A 24,138-nucleotide genomic window follows, 5' to 3' on the forward strand; every position below is an offset into this window, starting at 1 on the left:
TTGTGGAAAAAAATGCTCTTCTCACTCTCCAGGGCATTTTTTTAATATACTGAAAAAACAGGATATTTATTCTTCTGGCCATCTATGTGACTGGCTATAAATATTATGCACAGGTAACTACTCTGCTGAAACAAAAACAAAATCGTAGAGCTAATCCAGCACCAGTGACATGTTTATGAACAAAGTAGAAATCAAAACTTTAAAAGCAAATTATAATTTTTTCAAATTACTTGAAACCTACCCCATAACACAGGGTGAAGTATCCTATGATAGTTAATAGTTCACATTCTGGAACCAGACAGCCTGGTTTCACATTTTGCTTCCTTGCCCATGGCTGAGCACTGTGTGAGCAGGTCCCTTAAATTCTCAGTGCCCCAATTTCCTCCTTTTTTTTGTTTGTTTGCTTTTTGAAATACGTTGAGAGAATCTACATCACTGGACTATTATGAGGACTAAATAAGTTAGTATGTATAAAATACACAGACTAGCCGCTGACACATAGTAAGTGCTACTTAAGCATCTGATATTATTATTCACCTGATTTTTACTCATTTTACTCTTTCTAAGCCTAACCCAGTATCCATGTTAACTCTCATCATTCATCATCATCTTCCTTATAGATAATGACCTGGCTGTCTTTTCTAATGGAATATTTAGATTTGGAATATTGTTTTGATTTTACAGAAAATGGTTGTGTTCTCATCTGAGAGATGCTCAGATGAGAGATTTGTTTCCCCAGATGAAACTGGTCACATCCTTTCTCAGCACAGACTTTGAGGGAATTTATCAGTTTGCTTTTCCTTAGGAGAAGATATAGCAATAAATCTGATACTTCATTTATATATCTTGTACCCAGAAAATAATTACCATCTCTCTTCAATATTACACTACCCAGTCCTTCAAATGAAGTCACTGGAAGTGATAATTTACCTTGAATATGAAAATTAACAAGCTTATATGGAACCACAGCAGATTTATTTTCCTGTGATGTACTGTATATAAATTATAATTTCTCATCTGTTGCTCCACTCCATACACCCCCAGTGTAGTTACATATGACTAAATTTACCTTTCTGTCCCTTAACTTTCAGATGTTCCCATATACTGGCTTTTCCCTGTTTGGTCTCTTGAAGATCTTTTCTCTGGAAAACAATAATGTTAGTTCAGGAAATCTTTTGATAATGAGCCTAGAAATTAGGTCTGGAAAATTTATAATCATATGCTATGCTCAACTACTCTAAAACTTCATAAATTTATAGTGTAATTAAGTAAGTTTAAGCATAATAGAAGTAGAATATTTAAAGACTCTAAGAGCATCTAAAGAGATTTTGAAAGTATTTTATTACTTTAGAAATTAAGCCACTTTGGTCAGCTAGTAAGGATATTAAAGCTATGTTTAAAAATACATTTAAATTAAAATGTATTTATCAGGTATAACATAGTCACTTATAAAGTATCATCTGGTTCAAAAAAAACCTTATGGAAGTAAATGTCTTTTGCACATTTAGGCATGGCTTATGGCATCCACACTATGCTGGAGGAAAAATAACAATGTTTCAGCTCAATGAGAATACCAAAATTGATTTAATCTTCTTTTCATTGGAGCAAAATTTATTACATTCATCATGAGCAAGTGAGAGTTTAATTTTCTAATAAGACTTTTATTAGCATTAAAAAAAACCTGTTTGCCTTCTCTACAAAGGATATTTCCAAGTCATTAAAAATGGTTACATTTTTTCAATTAAAAAGTTAGAATCACTTTTTTAAAAACTGGAAATGAAATTGCTGAAGATCATCCTAATTGGAAAAACTTTGAAAAAATCTTCAGTATTTTATAAAAATGAAAGCACTAAGGTATATGGACTTTTGGTTTCTGGTATAGAATCTAAGGAACTTGGAAGTTGCCACTCCATCCTAAAAACAAGGGGAAAACTCAACAAACTGAAAAATCAACAAGTTTTCTTAGATCTGGCAGAGAAGTGATGTCTCAGAGAACATTGCTGACTCCAAATTGGAGTGACACAGGCAAATACAGAGTATCACAACTCACTGGCACAGAAATCCAGGAACAAAAACTTCTGGAGGAACCAGAGGCATGGTAAGAAAACCTGAATTATGGCTAACAAATTGTTGGAGACTCAACAGGGATAAATGTGAGAGTTAAAAATTCCAAGAGAATCTAGTAATAGAAGGGCCTTTACACTTTTATGAGTTTTGTCTATAGGAGCTCTAACTGGTCCTCACAGTGAATATCAGATAAAAATCTCCTCTCACTTCCTGCAGGGGGAGGAGGAAAGAAAGGAGCCACTTTGAAATACCTCAGAGCATTCTGTTCTTCTTAGCAAGACTTACTCTCAGGAGAAACTATTTTACTGGACCCTAGCCTGCTGGGGTTTTATCAGACTAAGCACGGGGGGTGGGGGGGGCAGATATCCAACTCTAGTCAGCTCCAGCTTTCCACATGAGGGAAGAGAACTAGCCAACTCCAATCTCTTGAGCCTTCCACATAGGGGAAGGGAAATACACAACTCCAGTCTCCCCAGCTATCCTTCCTACTTAAGGGAGAGGGGGAATGCTGAGAAGAGCACTGGTGATGTTCACAGTCTAGGGGCATAAGCTCACCAAAAGCTCACTGAGACTTAACCACAGGATGGTAGAATGCTTCCCCTCCCCACCCCACTACACTACTAAAGACCTGTTTACTACAGTTCCTTTAACCCAATACATTATATCTGCCTTTGAATAAAATATTACAAATCATACTAAAAGGAAAAAAAAAATTTTTAAGAGGCTGAACAAACATCAGAAACAGAGGCAGACATGACAGACATATTGGAATTATCAGACCAGTAATTTATAAAAACTATGATTAGTATGCTAAGGGTTTTATTGGAAAAAGTAGATAACATGTAAGAACAGGTGGATAATATAAGTGGGAAGATGGAAATTCTAAGAAATTATCAAAAAGAATGCTGGAGATCAAAAACATTGTAACAAAAATGAAGAGGGTTCTTGATGGGCTCATTAGTAGACTAGACATTGCTGAGAAAAAAATATCTGAGTTTGAGGACATGACAATACACATTTCCAAAAGTGGAAAGCAGAAAGAAAAAAATACTGGGGAAAAGAAAAAAGAATAGGATATCCAAGAGCTGTAGGCAAACTACAAAAGATATAAGATACACATTATGGGAATACTAGAAAGAGAGAGAAAGGAACAGAAGAAATATTTGGAGGAATAATGACTGAGAATTTTCCCCCAATTAATGGCAGACACCAAATTACATATCCTGGAAACTCAAAGAGCATCAAAAAGAATGAATATCAAAAAAAAATTTAGGTATATTCAAAATTCAGAAACTCAAGGATAAAGAAAAATCTTTAAATACACTAGAGGAGAGAAACATGATACCTACAGATGAGCAAAGATAAGAATTACATCCACCTTCTCCTCAGAAAGCATGAAAGCAAGAAGTGAGTGGACTGAAAATTTAAAGTGTTGAGAGAAACACACACAAAACAAAACAAAACAAAAACCCCACCAACCTAGAACTCTAAAGTCTTCAAAATTTTCCTTCAAAACTGAAGGAGAATTAAAGAATTTCTCACAGAAGCAAAAATATAGGAAAATTATTTCTAGTAGATCTTCCTTGTAAGAAATGTTAAAATAAGTTTTTCAAAAATATGGAAAATTATACAGTTCAGAAATTTGGATCTAAAGAAAGGAGATGTACTGGATGAGGAATAAGTGAAGATAAAATGAAAACTTTTATTTTTCTTATTCTTAATTGATCTACAGATAACAGTTTGTTTAAAATAATAATTTCAACAACATATTCAATTACATACACTCGTGTGTATATATGTGTGTATACACAGGTATACATATATATGTGTGTGTGCATATATATATACACATTTATGAATAAGTTAAATGAAGGACAGCAATGATACAAGAGATGGGAGAGAGTAATTAGAGGTATGTTGTTATTATAAGATACTTTCACTACCCATGAAGTGGTATAGTGTTATTAGAAAGTGGACTTAGATCAGTTGTAAATGTATAATTCAAACTCTAAGACACTTTTTTTTTTTTTTACAGAAGTCTAATTGATATGATAAGAAAGGAGAGAAAATAGAATCATATATAATACCCAAGTAAAACCACAAAAAGCAGCAAAGGAGTGGAAGGCAAAAATAGAAACAAAGAAAAAGGGCAACAACTAGAAAATCATTTAAAAAATATATGGTAGATATTAATTCAATTATATTAATAATCCCTTTAAATGGTTATGATATAAAGACACCAATTAAACAACGGAGAATGTCAGAGTGGATGAAAACAAAAGACCCAGTTACATGTTGTTTAGAAGAAATCACTTTAAATATAAAGACACATATAGATTAAAAGGAAAAGGAAACAGAAAGATATTCCATGTTAACACTAATCAAAAGAAAGCAAGTATAGCTACACCAATTCCCAACAGAGCAGACTGCAGAACAAGCAAAGTTATCAGGAATAAAGTAAGCCATTACATGATAAAGGGGTCAATACTCCAAGAATACACACCAATTCTCAATATGTATGCACCTAAAAATAAAGTGTCAGAATACATGAGGTAAAAACTGATATAACTACAAGAAGAAAAAGATAAATCCACTATTATATTTGGAGGTTGAACAGCTCCCTATAAAAAATGTATGAATTAGGTAGAACTCAACAACACTATAGATTAACTGGATATAATTGTCATTGATAAACTACTTAATCCAACAAGGGCAGATTATACATTCTTTTCAAGCTCGCATTGATCATTCACCAAAATAAACCACATTCTGGGCTATAAAACACACCTAAGTTATTATGATCAATACTGTTTTCATAAGTAACTTGTATGATACTATAAATTTTTATTTTTGGAACAAGATGAAAGTAATAAAAGAATGAGAGGAAATCATGAATTTCTGAAATTCCTTCCATGTTCTCAAAGCCATGTACTAAGGCAATATAGAATAGTAAATAAATAACACAACTTGAAAGATAAGAGTAACACATAAGACAATATGACATTATATATTCAAGTGTTTATAGTTCCTCTGTCACCATTAGTAAGTAGGCAGAGCTGAAAAAGCAAGAAACTATATAAGTCAAAACAAAAACAAAGGGCTTCCCTGGTGGCGCAGTGGTTGAGAATCTGCCTGCCAATGCAGGGGACACGGGTTCGAGCCCTGGGCTGGGAAGATCCCACATGCTACGGAGCAACTAGGCCCGTGAGCCACAGCTGCTGAGCCTGCGCGTCTGGAGCCCGTGCTCCACAACAAGAGAGGCCGTGACAGTGAAAGGCCCGCGCACCGCAATGAAGAGTGGCCCCCACTTGCCACAACTAGAGAAAGCCCTTGCACAGAAACGAAGACCCAACACAGCTAAAAATAAATAAATAAATAAATAATTTAAAAAAAACAAAAACAAAAAAACAAAAAGTATAATCCTAGGACTAATAAGCAATGATAAGAAGGTTGCACAACACAAGGTTAATATATAAAAGTTGATCACTTTTTTAATATACCAAAAGTAAACAATTGGATTTAAAAATTAAAAACAACACCATTTATATTAAACCCTCCCACAATGAAATACTTAGGTACAAATCAGAATTTTGTAGTTTTCCTTACATACAAGATCCATATAAGGAAAACTACCAAATTCTGATGAATAAAATCAAGAAAGAATAAATGGAGAGATATTTCCTGGTCTTACATAAAAAGACTCAATATCATCAAGATGTCAGTTCTTCCCAACCTTATCTATATATTCAATGCAATCCCAGTCAAAATCCCAGCACGTTATTTTATGAATATCAACGAACTGATTCCTTAAAGTTTATATCTATAGTCAAAAGACTCAGAATAGACACTTAGGTTGCTTCCATATCCTAGCTATTGTAAATAGAGCTGCAATGAACACTGTAGTACATGACTGTTTTTGAATTATCGTTTTCTCAGGGTATATGCCCAGTAGTGGGATTGCTGGGTCATATGGTAGTTCTATCGACAGATGAATGGGTAAAGAAGATGTGGCACATATATACAATGGAATATTTCTCAGCCATAAAAAGAAACGAAATAGAGTTATTTGTAGTGAGGTGGACATAGAGTCTGTCATACAGAGTGAAGTAAGTCAGAAAGAGAATAACTAATACCATATGCTAACACATATATCTGGAATCTAAAAAAACAACAACAAAAATGGTTCTGAAGAACCTAGGGGCAGGACAGGAATAAAGGTGCAGATGTAGAGAATGGACTTGAGGACACGGGGAGGGAGAAGGGTAAGCTGGGATGAAGTGAGAGAGTGGCATGGACATATATACACTACCAAATGTAAAATAGATAGCTAGGGGGAAGCAGCTGCATAGCACAGGGAGATCAGCTCGGTGCTTTGTGACCACCTAGAGGGGTGGGAAAAGGAGGGTGGAAGGGAGACGCAAGAGGGAGGAGATATGGGGATATGTTTATATGTATAGCTGATTCACTTTGTTATAAAACAGAAACTAACACACCATTGTAAAGCAATTATACTCCAATAAAGATGTTAAAAAAAAAAAAAAGACTCAGAACAGCCAAAACAATATTAAAGAACAAAGTTGGAGGACTGATGCTACCCAACTTTAAGACTGGTTATAAAGCTACAGTAACCAAGAGAATGTGGTATTGGTGAAAGAACAGAAAAAAAAAAAAAAAAAGATTAAAAGAACAGAATAGAGAACCTAGAAATAGATCTGCCTAAATAGAGTCAATGAATCTTTGACAAAATAGCAAAGGCAATACAGTGGAGAAAAGATAGACTTTTCAAAAAATGGTGCTGGAAATTCACATGCAAAAAATATATATAATAGGGTGTGCATGAGGCGCCGGGGCTCTGCGGGACAGCCTTGGAGCCGGGAGCGTGGGTGGCGGGCACTGCCTTGGAGGGGGGTGTGAAGAGAGCAGGGGCAGGCCGCCCATACCATGTGGTCCTGCAGACCCAGTGAGGGCCCCCTGGCAGACCTGGACCCGCTCAAGGACACACTGAGGAGGCAAAGTGCACACCCCTGAGAGCACTGAGATTTAAATTATATATACCTATATATATATATATAAAACAGGTATATATATATATACACACACACATATATATACCTATTATATAATATATATTTTATTACATATAATAATAATCTTCTAGACACAAAACTTACACTGTTCACAAAAACAATAGCTCAAAATGAATCATAGGCCTAAAATGTAAAATGCAAAAATTTAAAACTCATAGAAGATAACAGAAAAAAACTAGAATGACCTTGGGTGTGCTGATGTATTTTTAAATACAATACCAATAACAAGATATGTGACAGAAATAATTGATAAGCTGGATTTCACTGAAATTAAAAACTTCTGTTCTTCAAAAGACAATTATCCAGAGAATGAGAAGACAAGACACAGACTGGGAGAAAATATTTGCAAAAGACAGATTCAAAGATAAAAACACAATCAACCCAATTAATCAGTGGCCCAGAGACTTTAACAGGTACCTCACCAAAGATACAGATGGCAAATAAGCATATAAAAAGATGTTCCACATCATATGTCATCAGGGAAATGCAAATTAAAACAATAAGATACTGTTAGAATGGACAAAATTAGTAACATCAAATTCTGGCAAGGATGGGGAGCAGTAGGAACTCTCAAATATAGCCACTTTGGAAGACAGGTTGGTGATTACATATAAAACGAATCATACTCCTACCATACGATCCAGCAATTGAGCTCCTTTGGCACAGAAGTTGAAAACTTATGACCACACAAAAACCTGCACAAGGATGTTTACGGCAGCTTTATTAATAATCGTCAAAGCATGGGTGCAGCCAAGATGTCCTTCAGCAGGTAAATGCATAAATAAACTGTTACACCCAGGCGATGGAATACTATTCATTGCTAAAAAGAAATGAGTTATCAAGTCATTAAAATATATGAGGGAAATTTAAGTGCATATTACCAAGTGAAATAAACCAGTCTAAGAAGGCTTCATACTATATGATTCCAAGCATATGACATTCTGTAAAAGACAAAACTATGGAGGCAATAAAGAGATTGGTGGCTACCAAGGATCAGTGGCTGGGGCTCGGGGGATGAACAGGCAGTAATAGAGGATTTTAAGGGCAGTGAAAGTACTCTGTAAGATATTAAAATAATAGCTATATGCCATTTGTCCAAACCTATAGAATGAACAAAATCAAGAGTGAGCCCTAAGCAAACTAAGGATTTCAGTGATTATGATGTGTCAATGTAAGTTCATCCTCAGTTAAAAAAAATGTACAATTCTAGTGATTAATGTTGATAATGCAGGAGGGTATTCATGTGTTGGGCTGGGGTGTATATGGTAAATTTCTGTACTTTCCTCTCAATCTTACTGTAAACCTACAACTGCTCTAAAAGCATAGTCTTTAATAAAATAACAAGAAAAAAAATACCGTAACCTATCATAAAGCTTTCTGAAATATTTACATAAGTGTACTCAGAATGACCAAACTATGCTGGATTCAAAAAACATTACCTAGAATATTATAGTTTCTTCTGCCTGCTATTTACCATACATATAAAATTGGTAAAGTGTGGGGTTCAAGAGTTCAGAGAGAAAGAGAAAATTAATAAATAGAATACTCAGAAGTCTCCCTAGAAGACATGGGACATGCACTGAACCTTCTTATACTAGTACAATTTGGATGAGTGTAATGAAAAAAAAAAAGAAAGAACTTGTGCAAATTGTAACAAACATGGCTTAGGATAGGGGCCATGTTTGTTACAATTTAGTAGGTTTGGTAATCATCAAAATCATGCAGATCATGGTCTCCACGGCATCAAACAATGGAAAGTAGGTTTGAATGAATATTGAGTCTGTTTCATCTTAACAAATAATAAGAATTTTTTTTTTAAAAAAGTTTAATCTGGATTTCCTATTTTAAATACTAGCTTGAGAGAAAAATAAATAAATAAATAAATAAATGATTAGTTTACAGATTGAATAAGTAGTAGGCTGAGTATTCCATACAGGAATAAAAAGGGATCCAAAGTCATACCTTGCCAAATTTCAGAATTCAAAAATTAAAAAGACCATAAGGATTTCCAGAGAGCTAAAATAGGATGGAAAATAGAATGGCATCAGGAATCTCAATAGGCTTATTAGTGAGAGAAAACATAAGATACATGCATTCAATAACATTATGATAAAAATTACCCTCAATGTAATATTGTATATTCAGCAAGTCTCCTGGTCCCGTGTGACAACAGAATAAAGAGAAATTTCAGACATGAAATCTCTCTTCTCCTTCATTTCCATCTCCTCTCCTCCTCCTTCTCCTGCCCTCACACACCGTTCCTCAAGAAGCTACTACCTAGAAGCTATCCAACCACATAGATTAAGCAAAACAAACTGACAAACAAAGACCAAGACATCAGAATCCAGGAAACAGCAGCTACACTCAGCAGATACAAAACATAAAGAACGTAATCTATTTTTCAGTAGGAGGTCAGAAGGCTCCAGAATGTGGATCGATCAATAGATTCTGAGGTACAGTTCAGAATCTGGAAAGAGAAATATTGTCTGGTATATGAGAGGTCAGATGTAGTTCACAGAAAGGTTTACCTTGAACTGAGCAGTGCCTACAGGACCATACTAAGGTACATACTGACTAGTTATTTAACTAAACATTGTTATGTGCGTGCTGGATGTCTCCAGGCTAACTTGGTTAAGGTGTGAACTTAGCTAAGCTTGAGCTGTGTATCACAGAATGCCCACCTCTGTATGATACCAGGTTAGGGCTGACAAAAAGAGAAAGTTACATGAGAATTGGAAGAAATACAGCAAATGCCATTAATATCAGAAGGCTGTCTTGGGCAGATATGCTTACATATAGGTACAGATTAGCATGTCCAGTTTGTCTTTCATAGCCTCTGCTTTGTATCTTGATTATTTTCCAGACTGCAGACCTAGCTTCTATCAGCCCTCTACTAGATGAACAACTTGAGAACCACAGAGATTGTGATTACATAACAGCACACCTTCCTGTCACAGTTCCCGTGAGCTCACCCTTCTAGATCTATTTTAGCAGGTGGATTTTGCTTGCCTTTTCAGATTTCACCAGAAGCTCTGCCGTGTTCAACTGTGCCAGTGCCTCAGAGGAACAATTAATGATACTTTCTCTAATTCTCTGACTCGATTTCTGACTTTTATCTCTCCAGCTCTTGCCACAGAGCTAATATCTAAAATCAGTTCTTTCATCTCTTAATACTCCATGACTAAAGATTCAAAGATGTAGGTTTTGGTATCAGAAGTGGTTCCATGGAAAGAGAAACTTAAGGATAGAAATATGGAATTGATTTATTGATCTGAAAAGATTTAGCTGGACTAACGACACCACTGATGGGGGGTAAACAGGACATTCCTAGTATCTGTTAGGCCTTGGCAAGAGTTACTAAAATTGAGACCTTTAGCCACTTGGAGTAAATGCTTTCAGAAGGCAAGGCTTTGGGTGATCAACCAGCTGTTACCACAGAACTAAATAACAACTCAGTAGAAATAAAGAGTGTAATAACTGTGGGTTTGTGTGGGTGCTTCTAAGAGTGCTCATGTACTTATGGGAGAAAACAAAAGTGGAGCTCAGGGCTTCAAATTCCCAGATAAACATTTGAATAAGAAACTGGAATACTTCTATTCTGCCCTGAAAGTAACCCATATCTCCTCTAGTCTCAGCATTAAGATTGCTAAAAATCTAAAACACAAGACTAATAAACTTTATAGGTTCTCTTATGTTAATATTAGAATATTGTTGGGAAGGAGTGGCACATTGGAAATTGTAATATAAATACAATGGAAAATTCAGATGAGACTGAGCACTTTGAAGCTCTGCGGAATCTCAGTTACCAGTAGAAGCAGCTCATTCTGCCCTACGAGAATGGATTCTTTTTACTCTTCCTGAAGAACTTGTAACAGGTTCTCTTGAAATAGTTGTCTTGTGAATTAATAGGGATCCTGCTCAAAACATATCCACACAATATCTCACGACATCTAGGTTTAGAACCAGATTTAGTACTGATAGGCGCCAGGAGAATGGATCCAAGGTGTGAGCCCTGAGAAGGGGCTGTAAATCAACAGAATTATAAGATTTTGCTAATTTACTTCATCAGAACTGCAATACATATGGGAATGGATTATGAAGATTTTGGATCAGAATGGAAAGAATATATTGTTGAGTTAAAGCAACTGTTCCAAATGGGTATATCTGCCAAAACTCCTGGATTTAATAAGCTGGAGCTGTGAGGAATAGGTCTATCAGCCTTCTTAGTCAACTGTCTGAAAACTGAACTAAGGGGTGGTCTGCATTGAATCAAGCTCAGATGTCACAATGTACTTGGTTTACTGCAGAGGAAGTTTGCCCAAACATTAAATATTTGAGTTGATTTATAATAAAAGATGTGCTCAACCCAGAAGACAGTGAATTTTGCCTTTAAGGAAACATGTCCAAAGGCATGGAACTACTCTAATTTGTGTACAGTGACTAATGGTGTGTCTGGATGCTCAAATATTTAGATGGAAGACAATGGGAAAACTAGTGATAATGGGCCTGGGTTACTCTTTACTAAAGAGTAACCTCAGCTTAGAGAGACTCTTATGAGTATCAATAATCAAGTACACACGATAAAATATTTAATGAACGTTAGCTACCGTCTCTCCCCAGGCCTCCCTGTCTTTGCCCAATGGGCTTATGAACTACTTGGCCATGGTGACAGGGTTAGAGTTTATATATGGTCTCAGAAACTTGGATTTCACTTCATCAAGGCTAATATGGCTACAGCTACTGATGGGAACTCAACCTGCCAACAGCACAAATTAACACTGAGCCCACAGTTAGCCAGGGCGACCAACAAGACACTAAGTGGCTAACTGATTACACTGGACTATTTCCATTATGAAAGAGATGGTACTTTCTTCTCATTGAAATAGGCATTTATTTTTATTATATATTTTCTTTCCTGACTACAATGATTCTGCCAAAACCCCCATTTGAAGACATTATCATGCATACCACTTAGTGTTGCTTCTGACTAGGGAAATCATTTTAGAGAAAATAATGTAAGGTAGTAGATTCAAACCAATGTAATTCATTGCTCTTACCACATGCTCCATCATCATGAAGCAGCTGGCTTGACAGATTAAAAGACAGCATTTTAAAGATGCATCAACTGATAGCATCAGAGGATGAAAATACTTTAAGGCTCTGAGTTTGTAGCCTTTAGGGTGTTATATTCTCTGAATCTCTGATAAACATACAGCAATCTTTCTCCTACTTCCAGAATTCATGGATCCAGGGATCAAGTCATGCAAATGGTGGGTGTTATTCTAACTGTGGCCCCAATGGTCCATTAGAAAAGCTTTTCCTTACTAATACACAAATTTGGGTTCTTTTGCTTTAGAAATTTTGTTCCCAATGGAGGAATACTTCCAACAGGTGACAAAATAAAATTATTCTATTAACTGGATGCTGAGACTGCCACTTAACAATTTTGGGCTTTTCATGCTGATGAATCAATAAGCAGTGAGTGGAGTAACTACTGGTTGGAGTGATTGATCCTTATTACCATGGAAAAATTAATTTTTTCTTAAAAAAGAGAGATATGGAAAAATATTACTGGGTTGCAGCATGTCCTCTAGTGAGTCTTTTGTTGGCATAGATTTTTCCTTAGTTTACCCTTTATTAAACATGCATTTACTAAACACTTCATATAAATTGTCCCAGTGACTATTTTTAAGGACTCAGCAAGAGGTATAATGATCTAGTTTTGTTTTTTTTTTTATTATTATTTTTCCAAGGCACATTGTGTGAAACTTTACTCATTTTGTATGTATGTATGTATGTATTTATTTATTTATTTTTGGCTGTGTTGGGTCTTCGTGCGAGGGCTTTCTCTAGTTGTGGCAAGCAGGGGCCACTCTTCATCGCGGTGCGCGGGCCTCTCACTGTCGCGGCCTCTCCCGTTGCGGAGCACAGGCTCCAGACGCGCAGGCTCAGTAGTTGTGGCTCACGGGCCTAGTTGCTCCGCGGCATGTGGGATCTTCCCGGACCGGGGCACGAACCCGTGTCCCCTGCATTGGCAGGCGGATTCCTAACCACTGCGCCACCAGGGAAGCCCCATGATCTAGTTTTAAGGATGGAAAATTGATGTTTACCAAGATGAGATAATTTGCTCCTAGTTGCACAGCAGAAAGCGGTGGAGCCTAGGATTTAAACCTTGGTCACCCTGATACCAAAACCTTTTCTTTTTCTACCATCTCCTCCTGCCTTCTCTATAGACATCTTCTTCCTCTTTTATTCACAAAAGCTTCTCTGGCTCAGCTTCTAGAGGCAAACATAGTAAACTACTGCTGGCTTTAAATTAAAAGGCTGTCTCTAGACCAACACTATCCAATAGAAACATAAAATGAGCTGCATATATAATTTAAAATTTTCTAGTGGCCACATTGAAAAGACTAAAAATAAACAGGTGACATTAATTTCTATAATATGTTTTATTTAACACAGTACTACAAATATTACCATTTCAACATGTAATAAATGCAAAAATATGCAGTACATTTTACATTTACAGGACACTCAAGACTAGCCACATTTCAAACACTTGATGGTCACTCGTGGCGATGGGATAGGATATTGGCTGGTGTAGCTCTAGACTAAGTCTCCAATAGGGATTCTGATTATATTATTGCCACTTGTAGGTGATGTCTTTGAAGAGGAGGGTGGGGTGGGTGCAGGGTGGGGCAGGATGTTTGAGAAGTCTACCACTGAGTACACTGAACCAGCTGACTTTGCCTGTACATTGATTAGTCTCTTAAGCCATTCACAGGAACAAACTGCACAAACTTCTGAGGACAGATAATGTCAAAGTAAAATTGTACCATGCAAAGATAAGTAAGTAAGATTTTATATAAGACTATTGCAGTAAGGGAGAGATTGAATTCAACACTGCTGAAACAAAGGGCTGGGGAGTTAAGAGGTAGGTGGAGGAATCTGGGTCCTAAAACGGCAAAAGGCTTTTAAGGAGATTTATGTACATTTCAAAAGGGGCAGAAAATAATTTGCAACTTTTCTAAAGTAAAAGTTCTGAGAAAAGGGAGGGGAGGACCTATAGTCAGGAAAAAAATTCGCTAAAATTTAGTCAAACTGAGGGGAATTTTAAGGCTATCTTGGTCAATAACTTTGCTCTCTCCATCTCTTTAACCTCTACCCTGATGAAGGAGAAAAACCTCCTCCATCAAAGCCAAAACTTAGCTGTTTTAATGTGCAGTGGGTATTCCTTAGACTTTCCTATATTTATTTTTTAGTTCTTAAATTTGGGTTTTTTTTTTTTTTTTTAATAACAGTATTTGTTTTCTTTTCTTATCTTCGTTCTGAGAAGTCTGAAGCAACAAAAGGCCAAGACAGTGAAAAAATCCTGCAGTTTCTCTTCCCTCTGTGCCCTTGGATATCTATCAGTAGTCAAATTCAAGAGGAGGAGACAGTGGGGGCTCTACCATAAATCAAAGCACACACACACACAAGCAGAGAATGCAGAAAGAGAGATAGGAAGAGATAGGAGGCACTGAGTGGCAGGGAGAGGGGAAAACAGTGAAACTGATTTTCACTAGACCAAAGAGAACAGAAGAAAATCTCAGCGAAGTCAAGAACTGCATCTCTGACAGTATGCACCATGAGGGGGGTGACTGGTGACTATAAATACTCTGTATCTTCAGTGTTGAGGTAAGTCAACTCACTTTGACAGATACTTTTTCTCCACATTATGGGAATATATAACTAAACTGGGCAACTGGAAATACCCAAGTGAAAATTAGATAGAAAAGAGGGACAGCAAGAGAATAGTTAATCAGGGGGAGAGAAAATAAAAAGCTTCAAAGTGTTAGTTGTATTTCTATCAAGTTGACTGAAATGTCCTTTGGATCTAGATCCATAACAACCACTATAGTGGGAGAAAAAGAAAGAATGACATGACTAAGCTCTTTTTAATTCCTTTATTTAAGAAATATCATGAGGGGTGCCCTTCTGGGGTTTGGTAATTCAATATTATTTCAGGAGAATTTATAGTTAGTAAGAAGTGAATCAAGGATTTGAACCTAGGTTGATCTGATCCTCAAGCCTATTCACTTAGATCCCAAGTATCTTGATTTGTAGTTCAGAACTTTCATTACATTACAAAAACAAAATGCTATAATGAAACCTTAAAAAAAACCCCAAAAGCCAAAATATTTTTTTGATTTGTGAATAATTAGAAAGCTAATTATAATAGCAAAATATTTAAAGTAAAAAGAGATAGAAATACTTGATTAGGACATATTTTTAATATAATTTGTCAACTATGACATCTATGTCAATAAAAAGTATTGTCTGCTCTATCAGTAAACAAAGGACATTGCAGCCATCAAGCCATCACATTATAGTGTCCTGGAGACCATGAGCCCTGAGGGAACTCAGGATAGAGACAAATAAGCTGCCTTCTGCCAAGCCCTCAGCCACTGCAGTCCCCTCAAATTCAGGATGGATAAAAGCAGGATACTGGCCTCCCAATAGCTGAAGTCCATATCAAAGGAATGGTTTCAGTGAGCCTAGACTCTTGCATCTCCCCATATGTGGAAAAGTGTTAAATTTCTTAACTTGAGATATCTGGTTTTCTTTAACAGTAATCTTTTGATCTTCCAACTACCTGGTCCTTGTTGTAAAACTCCTATATATCCTGGCTGCCCCCTTGCCTCTTTGGAATAGTTTCTCAGGGATATCTGAGATGCTGTGTCCAGGGCTTGAAGTCCTCAGAATGTCTGCCAAATAAAACATACTCTCCAGCCATAAAAAGGAACAAAATTGAGTCATTTGTTGAGACGTGGATGGATCTAGAGACTGTCATACAGAGTGAAGTAAGTCAGAAAGAGAAAAACAAATATCGTATATTAACGCATGTATGTGGAACCTAGAAAAATGGTACAGATGAGCCAGTTTGCAGGGCAGAGGTTGAGACACAGATGTAGAGAACAGACATATGGACACCAAGGGGGGAAAACTGTGGTGGGGTGGGGATGGTGTTGTGCTGAATTGGGAGATTGGGATTGACATGTATACATTGATGTGTATAAAATTGATGCCTAATAAGAACCTACAGTATAAAAAAACAAACAAACAAAACAACTAATACTAAACTTTCATTGGGTTATTTGTATGGAAATATGTTAATATAAATGTTTCAGACAGTACATGAAATTTCTAAAAATCTTATATGTTCTGGTATAATGTTATAAGTCATAATCCTAGTTATTACCTTAAAATGTATATCTCAGAAATAACTAATTTTCTTGTCAACTGCATTATTATGAACTTTCATCAAATTTTTAACTGTGGTCATTTTTAAGTCTTTTGTCATTTACAGACAGTTCTGTGTGTACTCTGATGCTATTGCAAATATGTTCCTATAAAAGGGTTTCATCTTTAAGAAATTCATGGAAAAGACTCTGACAAGTACAGGTTTCTGGTAACTGACTGTACTGCTGAACTGAATGAATAAGCAGAACTGAATTTTCAGAACTCTAATGAAAAACTGATGAACTCATAAAAGTGCTAACAAAAGATCAAGATGAAAAAAAAATTAATTACATGGGACTGAGTGAACTGATGAGGATGAGTTTAATTTTTGTGACTTTCTGTCTGAATTAAAAAAAAAAAAATCCAACAAGGACTCAGAGGCAAAGAATATACAAATCAATTTTCACTGCAAAGTAAAGGAGCTGTTACAGTGGAGGATTACTGGACTGAATGTCAATATTATGACATAGTATGAGTGTGTTTCATGTTTGGTAATTGCAATCATTGTTGCTTTTGTTGTGGTCATCCATATACAGTGCTTGGTGTCAGTCTATTTATCTCTTGTAAAAATAAAATACAGTGTGTGTGTGTGAAAAACAAAAAAAACAAAAAAAAATCATAACTCTCAACTTTTAGGTTGTATATTTTTTTTTCAGTCGACATATATAATGAAAGACTAAATGGTATTTGTGAATGTCCTTTAAAAAATAAAAAGGTTTGAATTTTTTCAATAACAACTTTCCTTACTTGGTAGAAGAAAACACATTAGATATTGTTGGGAAAAATCACTAACACTGTAGGTTGGCCAACTCCACTCCCATTTCCCACCCATCTGACAGAATCACTAAGCAGTTGCACCAACTTTAGATGGCTCATACCTGGAGTTCAGTTTATGTGGAAAACAATATCCTGAATTTTTAAGTTCCTGTAGTCAGGCATTTTATTACTTGCAGCCAAAGACATTCCAGATTAACTTAACCTCTAAACCTAAGCCATTTACAGCTAATCTCTGAAGTCATAGTGCTTTCCTTTCACCTAAACACAAATTTGTTATTTTCTTTTTACATTTTCTTCAAGAGAGTTAGTTACCTATTATTAGTTAAAGAGTTTTTCTTTCTCCCAGATAATAATGAGAGGATTATTCTAACCTCTTGTTCTCCTAAATTTCCAGAGGGTTGGTCTGTAAGCATTCTACTGTTCACACTCATTCTTGAGGGAATACAAAATGTATAAATCCAATCATCTCTCTTTACAAACTGAAACTTCACTCTTTCATGGTTGATAAGGAAGGGTGAATCTTCACAGAATTGAAGTCATAAGACTGGGATAAGGTTAATGTTTGAGGGCATGACTTCAATCATAGTATGTGACCAGTACTTTTCTCCTTATACTCTTCCTCATCACTAACTCCTGAGGATGAATGTCTGATATAACAGTGATATGAAAAGACTTACACGAGCCTACAAGTAAGGTGTGGACTAATTGTGTTTACTCATTTAATATAAAGTATAATAGTTTTGTACACTGAATCCTGGTCATTTATTTTTTTATGGCTGAAATCTCTTATTATTATGTGTGTTTTTTCTTGGAATGGACTTCAATTTTATACACACATGCACACACACATACATCATTCTCACTTCTCAGCTATAATTAATTATAACCAACTTCAGTCAAATTCAGGAGCCAAAGACATAAATGATTCTCACTAGATTTTGAGCTAAATTTGGGCATGATATAGAGGATTTTGGTGGTATATATCCAACCTTCTGAGTATCAGGGCAGAACCAAGGACACACACACACACACAAAACTTCTAAGAGTATTTATAACAATAAATGCACAAAATCAAGGAGAAAGTTTTTTCCTTTAAATAATAAGATTTGGGGTAAAACCCTTTCAATTGAATAATGTATAGGGCCCAGAATTCTGAATAGTGGAAAAATCTCAATTCCCCAGAGAAGTCAGAGACTTTTGTCTTCCTGTAGGTCCTAGAGAATAATCGTACCTCTCCTTTGGGTCTCAGTCCATACTTTATACATTTAAATAGTAGTCCTTTTTTTTCCTTTCTAAGTTAAAAGCCCCCTAGGCACACGATTCTTAGCATAGTCAGTATTCCATAAAGAACTTCTAATCAAGCTTATGCAAATGGCATAGACTAGCTTTTCTTAACATATTTCAATCATAAAGTAAGAAAACTAGTGATTTGGGAATTATGAAATAAATATGAAAATACTGGTTTTTAAAACATTTTAACATATTTCATAACAAAAATCCCTGTTATTTAAAACTGAAAAATAAAACTTTCATTTGCATTACAAACTACCTAAGCTAACAAATCACATTCTGAGGCAAGGCAATCTCATTCTTTGACCAAGCTTTTGACTCCAAAATTCAAGCTTTGATGCCCACCCACCCTTTCTTTCAGAAACATTAGCAATATTATAAAAAGGAACTAGATTAATAATTCATAAAAAGAAGCTGGGCATTTTCTTTCACTATTTTGTCAGCTAGATTGTCATGCTGTTTTACTTTTGAATCAGGCTTAACCTTATTTTCTATTATCTACTTCCTGTTGTTCCAAAATAAGACTAATTTTATTTCATGAAAACCACTGAGTACTACCTACTGAAATAAGTTGCTTTGAATCTCTCAAGCAACCAACTCTTTTGTTCTTTATCAGTGTTAATAAAATCACTGTTTCTTATAAAATTCAACTTATGAATATTTTAGAGAGCTTTAGGCTTCTTAAAAAAATCCATTAATTTTGGAACATGTTTTATAAGGTTTTAGAAAATATTCTAAAATGGAACTCAGGTACAGAAAATCATTACTCTGCCCTCCAACAAATGCTCCTTGGGGAATAGATTCTAATGGTTATTTCTGTTGTGGTTCTACAGAGCATACTGTCAATGTTGATTGGTGAAAAGAAGTATGTTGGTGAAAGACTCATATGTAAGATTATTTTTACTCCATTCTTAGCAGAATAAAATATTGTGACAAATAATGTGTTTAAATAAAATATAATATTGATATTGATGTTTTGCCTATGCCCATTTAACTTCTGAACATTAATAAGTGTTCTGCATATTTTACAAAGATAGATTAATATACTGACATTGACATTCATTGACTATATCATTAAATATTAAGCAACTTATAAGTACTAGGCACTTTTCTAGATGCTGTTTAACTCAAGAGTAATGTCTACTTTCACAGTTTTCTTTTTGAAATCAAATATAATTTATTTTCAAAATCAAGGTTAAAATATCATTAATTCTTCAGGATAAAATAAATTGTTTCAACAAACCCACACACCTATGGTCAGTTAATCTACGGCAAAGAAAGCAAGAACATACAGTGGAGAAAAGACCGTCTCTTCATCAAGTGGTGTTGGGAATGCTGGACAGTTACATGTATATCAATGAAATCAGAACATTCCCTCACGCCATATACAAAAGTAAAATCGAAATGTTTTAAAGACCTATATATAAGACATGCCACCATAAACCTCCTAGAAGAGAACACAGGCAAAACATTCTCAGACATGTACCAATATATCCTTAGATCAGTCTTCTAAGGCAAAAGAAAGAAAAGTAAAAATAAACAAATGACACCTAATTAAACTTAAAAGTTTTGCACAGCAAAGGAAACCATCAACAAAGCAAAAAGACAACCTACACAGTGGGGAAAATCTTTGCAAATGATGCAACCAACAAGAGATTAATATTCAAAATGTACAGACAGCTCATACAACTTAATATCAAAAAAAACAAAGAACAAAATTTAAAAATGAGCAGAAGACCTAAAGAGACATTTCTCCAAAGACATAAAGATGGCCAACAGGCACATGAAAAGATGCTCAACATTGCTAATTATTAGAGAAATGCAAATCAAATCCCACAATGAGGTATCATCTCACACCCATCAGAATAGCTATCATCAAAAAAGACTACAAATAATAAAGGATGGAGAGGGTGTGGAGAAAAGGAAACCCTCGTACACTGTTGGTGAGAAGGTAAATTGGTGAGCCACTCTGGGAAACAGTGTGGAGGTTCCTTAGAAAACTAAATATAGAGTTGTAATATAATCCAGCAATCCCACTCCTGGGCATAGATCCAGAAAAGACAAACACTCTAATTCCAAAAGATACATGTACCCCAATGTTCATTGAAGCACTATTTATCCCAATGTTCATTGCAGCACTAGTTACAATAGCCAAGACATGGAAATAACCCAAGTACCCATCAACAGATGATTGGTTTAAGAAGATGTGGTGTATGTATGTATGTGTATATATATATATAATATATATATATATATATTATATATATATATACATACAATGGAATATTATTAGCCATTAAAAAAGAATGAAATATTGCCATGTGCAGCAACATGGTTAAATGGAGAGAATATCATACTAAATGAAGTAAGTCAGGCAGAGAAAGACAAATATTATAAGATATCACTTATATATGGAATCTAAAAAGTAATACAAATGAAGCTATATGCAAAACAGAAACAGACTTGCAGACATAGAAAACAAACTTACGGTTACCAGAGGGTAAAGGGAGGAGGGAAGTGTAAGTTAGGAGTATGGGATTAACAGATACAAACTGCTGTATATAAAATACATAAGCAGCAAGGATTTACTGTTATTCAGTATCCTGTAAAACCTATAATGGAAAATGATTTGAAGAAAAATATATATATATAACTGAATGACTTTGCTATACACCTGAAACTAACACAATATTGTAAATCAACTATACTTCAATTTTTTAAAAATTAATAAAATGTTTGGGTTTTGAAAATAGGTGAGCATACTATAGATCCTGAATTGACAAGGGAAATAGGGACATATGTCAATTATAAACAGTAGAAGATATGACCAATGGATATGACAATGTTCTTTAAAATTATTAGCTAAGTGTATAATCTTTAACCAAATTTTAATAGAATCAATTTTGGTTTGTTCTTACTAGATTTTTTACAGTCTGCTTTTTTATACATCATTATCTGGTCACAGGAAATTTATCATAACATTCTGTATTCCAAACTGGAGCTCTCACGCCTGACTCAAAATCTTACTTTCCAATAATCAACAGATGTTTTGCAGGATTTGGTATGAAAAAGATATTTACACCATACACTTCTGTCCTCACTGGTTCATTTCTTTTCCCTTCCTCCATGCACTTAATTTGATCATGACAAAAATTTTCTTTGTGGATGTGAGTACTCACATGTGTGCATATATGTGTGTGTGTGTGTTTTCAGTAGCTCAGTGTGGTTAAGAGCCATAGTGTGCAATTAGAAAACCTGGATGTTAGGCTCAGTTTGCCAAACCTCCAGATGGTATTGTTCATCAAGTTACTTAACTGTTCTGGACATTTTTTTCACAACTCTGAAATGGTGATAACAGCTATTCTAAGGGGGAGGGCTGGCGTTAACACATTTGAAGCCCTGGTCACATAGTGGGCCCTTAGTAAATGATGGCTACCTGTTTTATGTGAATTCTACAAAGATGAACATCCTGGCAAACGGGAGGTGGTCATATCTAAGCAAAAAATACATTGAAGTCTTCTGTTTTCCCTATCGCTGCACATTTTTTCCCTAAAGGAAATTGCTCGGTGGTTTCAAAAAGTTATCAATCTGAAGATGCTCAATAGTGAATCCTGTATAGTGGACCACAGCTCTTAGAAGGGCCCAGAGAAATATTTCAAAGAGGTCATGGAGGCGGGAGGCACAAACTGAAAATTAATGTTCTCTTACAAATCAGTAACTTCCTTTCAGAAAGAAGTGCTGAAATTCCATTGCATCTGTACAATCCGAAAGTTTTCAAATAGCAACTTATGCCACTAATTAACTTCTTTGAAAAGAAAAACCAAACCTTGTTGAATTCAGTGATAAATTCATAGTAAATTCATATTTAAGAGAAGGAAACAGATACACTATTCTCATCAATTACTGATATACAGGATAATGTTTACAGGAAAAAAGATGTAACCAAACCAAGAAAAAGGTTAAAAATATCAAGATACAAGGACACAATTTAGATACATAGTTTAAACTGTTTTTGTGAATTTTCCCTAGACCACTCTGTGTTGGTGAATAAGACCAGATGGAAATAGCTGTGCTTTCCAGATCTTGGCAGGTCTAAGTTACTCACAGTGCACCTGGATGTCCATACATGACCTAGGCACGTGACATACTGGACTCAAAATTCAGGGTAGAGGGAGAATATGCAAGTACCTAGCTTTGCCTCTGAAATATTATGCTGTAATTTGACATGTTGTTGTCCTACGACTCTGGGGCAGGAGACTTTAATCTCTCCAAGTGATCAAAAGTCCCTTGGTTTTGATCTTATTTCTGTGATTTCTAGTCAGTTAAAGACTATATAAAACTATAATTTATGTTTTCATTGTAGTAAAACATTGAATATACTTTTGATGGCTCAACTATGTTTTCTACATCTAAAAGGCCTTCCCTTCCTGCAGACCCTCAGAGTCCTAAGTCTCCATTCTGTGGTCCTGACATGAATCTTTTTTTGTAATAGCAAACTAAAATGTAGCAAGTTGGGGGAAGATGAAGTCTTAGAAGGCCATTGATGAATTTGAGAACTATAACTAGAAACATGTTGCTTCAATTAACAGGATACCCAAAGTAAAATTGACTTAAAATAAGTGTATTTATTATCTCATGCAACAAGTGTAGAGAGTTCTAAGGAGTGTTCATTAACCAGATATGTGACACCATCAGTGGCCAGGGGCTTCTGTCTTCCTAATTATCCATCTTTAGCATGTTGTCCTCCATCTTCAAAAGCATTCCCACATGGTTACAACATGGCTGCCAATATACCACGTTATACTACAACCATGTCAAACACAGAAAGTAGAATATCCTATTGTTTGCTTCTTTACTAGAAGCCCTCCACTCGTCTTCCCTTAGGTTTATTTGCTATAGATTAAGTGACTTTTCCCCTCCTCGATTTAAGGACAGCTGAGAGACCAGGTACAGCATATACATTTTCAATCTATTCAGGAGATAGGCCATGCCAAAACTGAAGGGTATGGTGTCAACCGCAGCTTATCATGATCAATTAACAGAGAGAAAGAGGAAACAAATGACTCTGTTTCTTTAGTTTTAAAAGGCAAAACCCATGAGTCTTAACCTGTTGGATTTCAGAAATCAATAGAGAGAATCCTGGACACATGCATAGGGAGTTGGGGGAGGAGTCAGGATGGAAGAGAGGAAGGTACAAAGTAGATTACACATGAAAAGACCTTCAAAGATGAGCTTTTCTTCTAACTAAATTTCACCAAAGTTCAGATATCTTCAAGATTGCTAGGGGACAGCCAGACTGCATAAAGCAGCAGAAATGCTAAGAAACACAGTGTATACAACACAAAACTTCTCATGCTATGTTTTATTAACACACTCGTTCTGCCTTGACAAAGTTGCTAGGAAACACTACATAGAAATCTACCTTTCAGTACAGTTCAGAACTAGTAATGCAGTTTGGCAAGAGAGGGTTCTGAAAGCCTGTGCATGTTATATATGAGGCATCCAAAAAAAGGCATTTTGTGTACTGGTTTTTAGATGTCCAAAGTTCAATAAAATGCAAGGGAGGCATCTTTTGAGATTTGAGAACAATTCTTCCCTGGAAGTTCCTCATGGCTTTTTTTTTTTTTTTCCATGA

This window comes from Balaenoptera ricei, chromosome 16 (assembly GCF_028023285.1).
Source record: "Balaenoptera ricei isolate mBalRic1 chromosome 16, mBalRic1.hap2, whole genome shotgun sequence".
Lineage (NCBI taxonomy): Eukaryota > Metazoa > Chordata > Mammalia > Artiodactyla > Balaenopteridae > Balaenoptera > Balaenoptera ricei.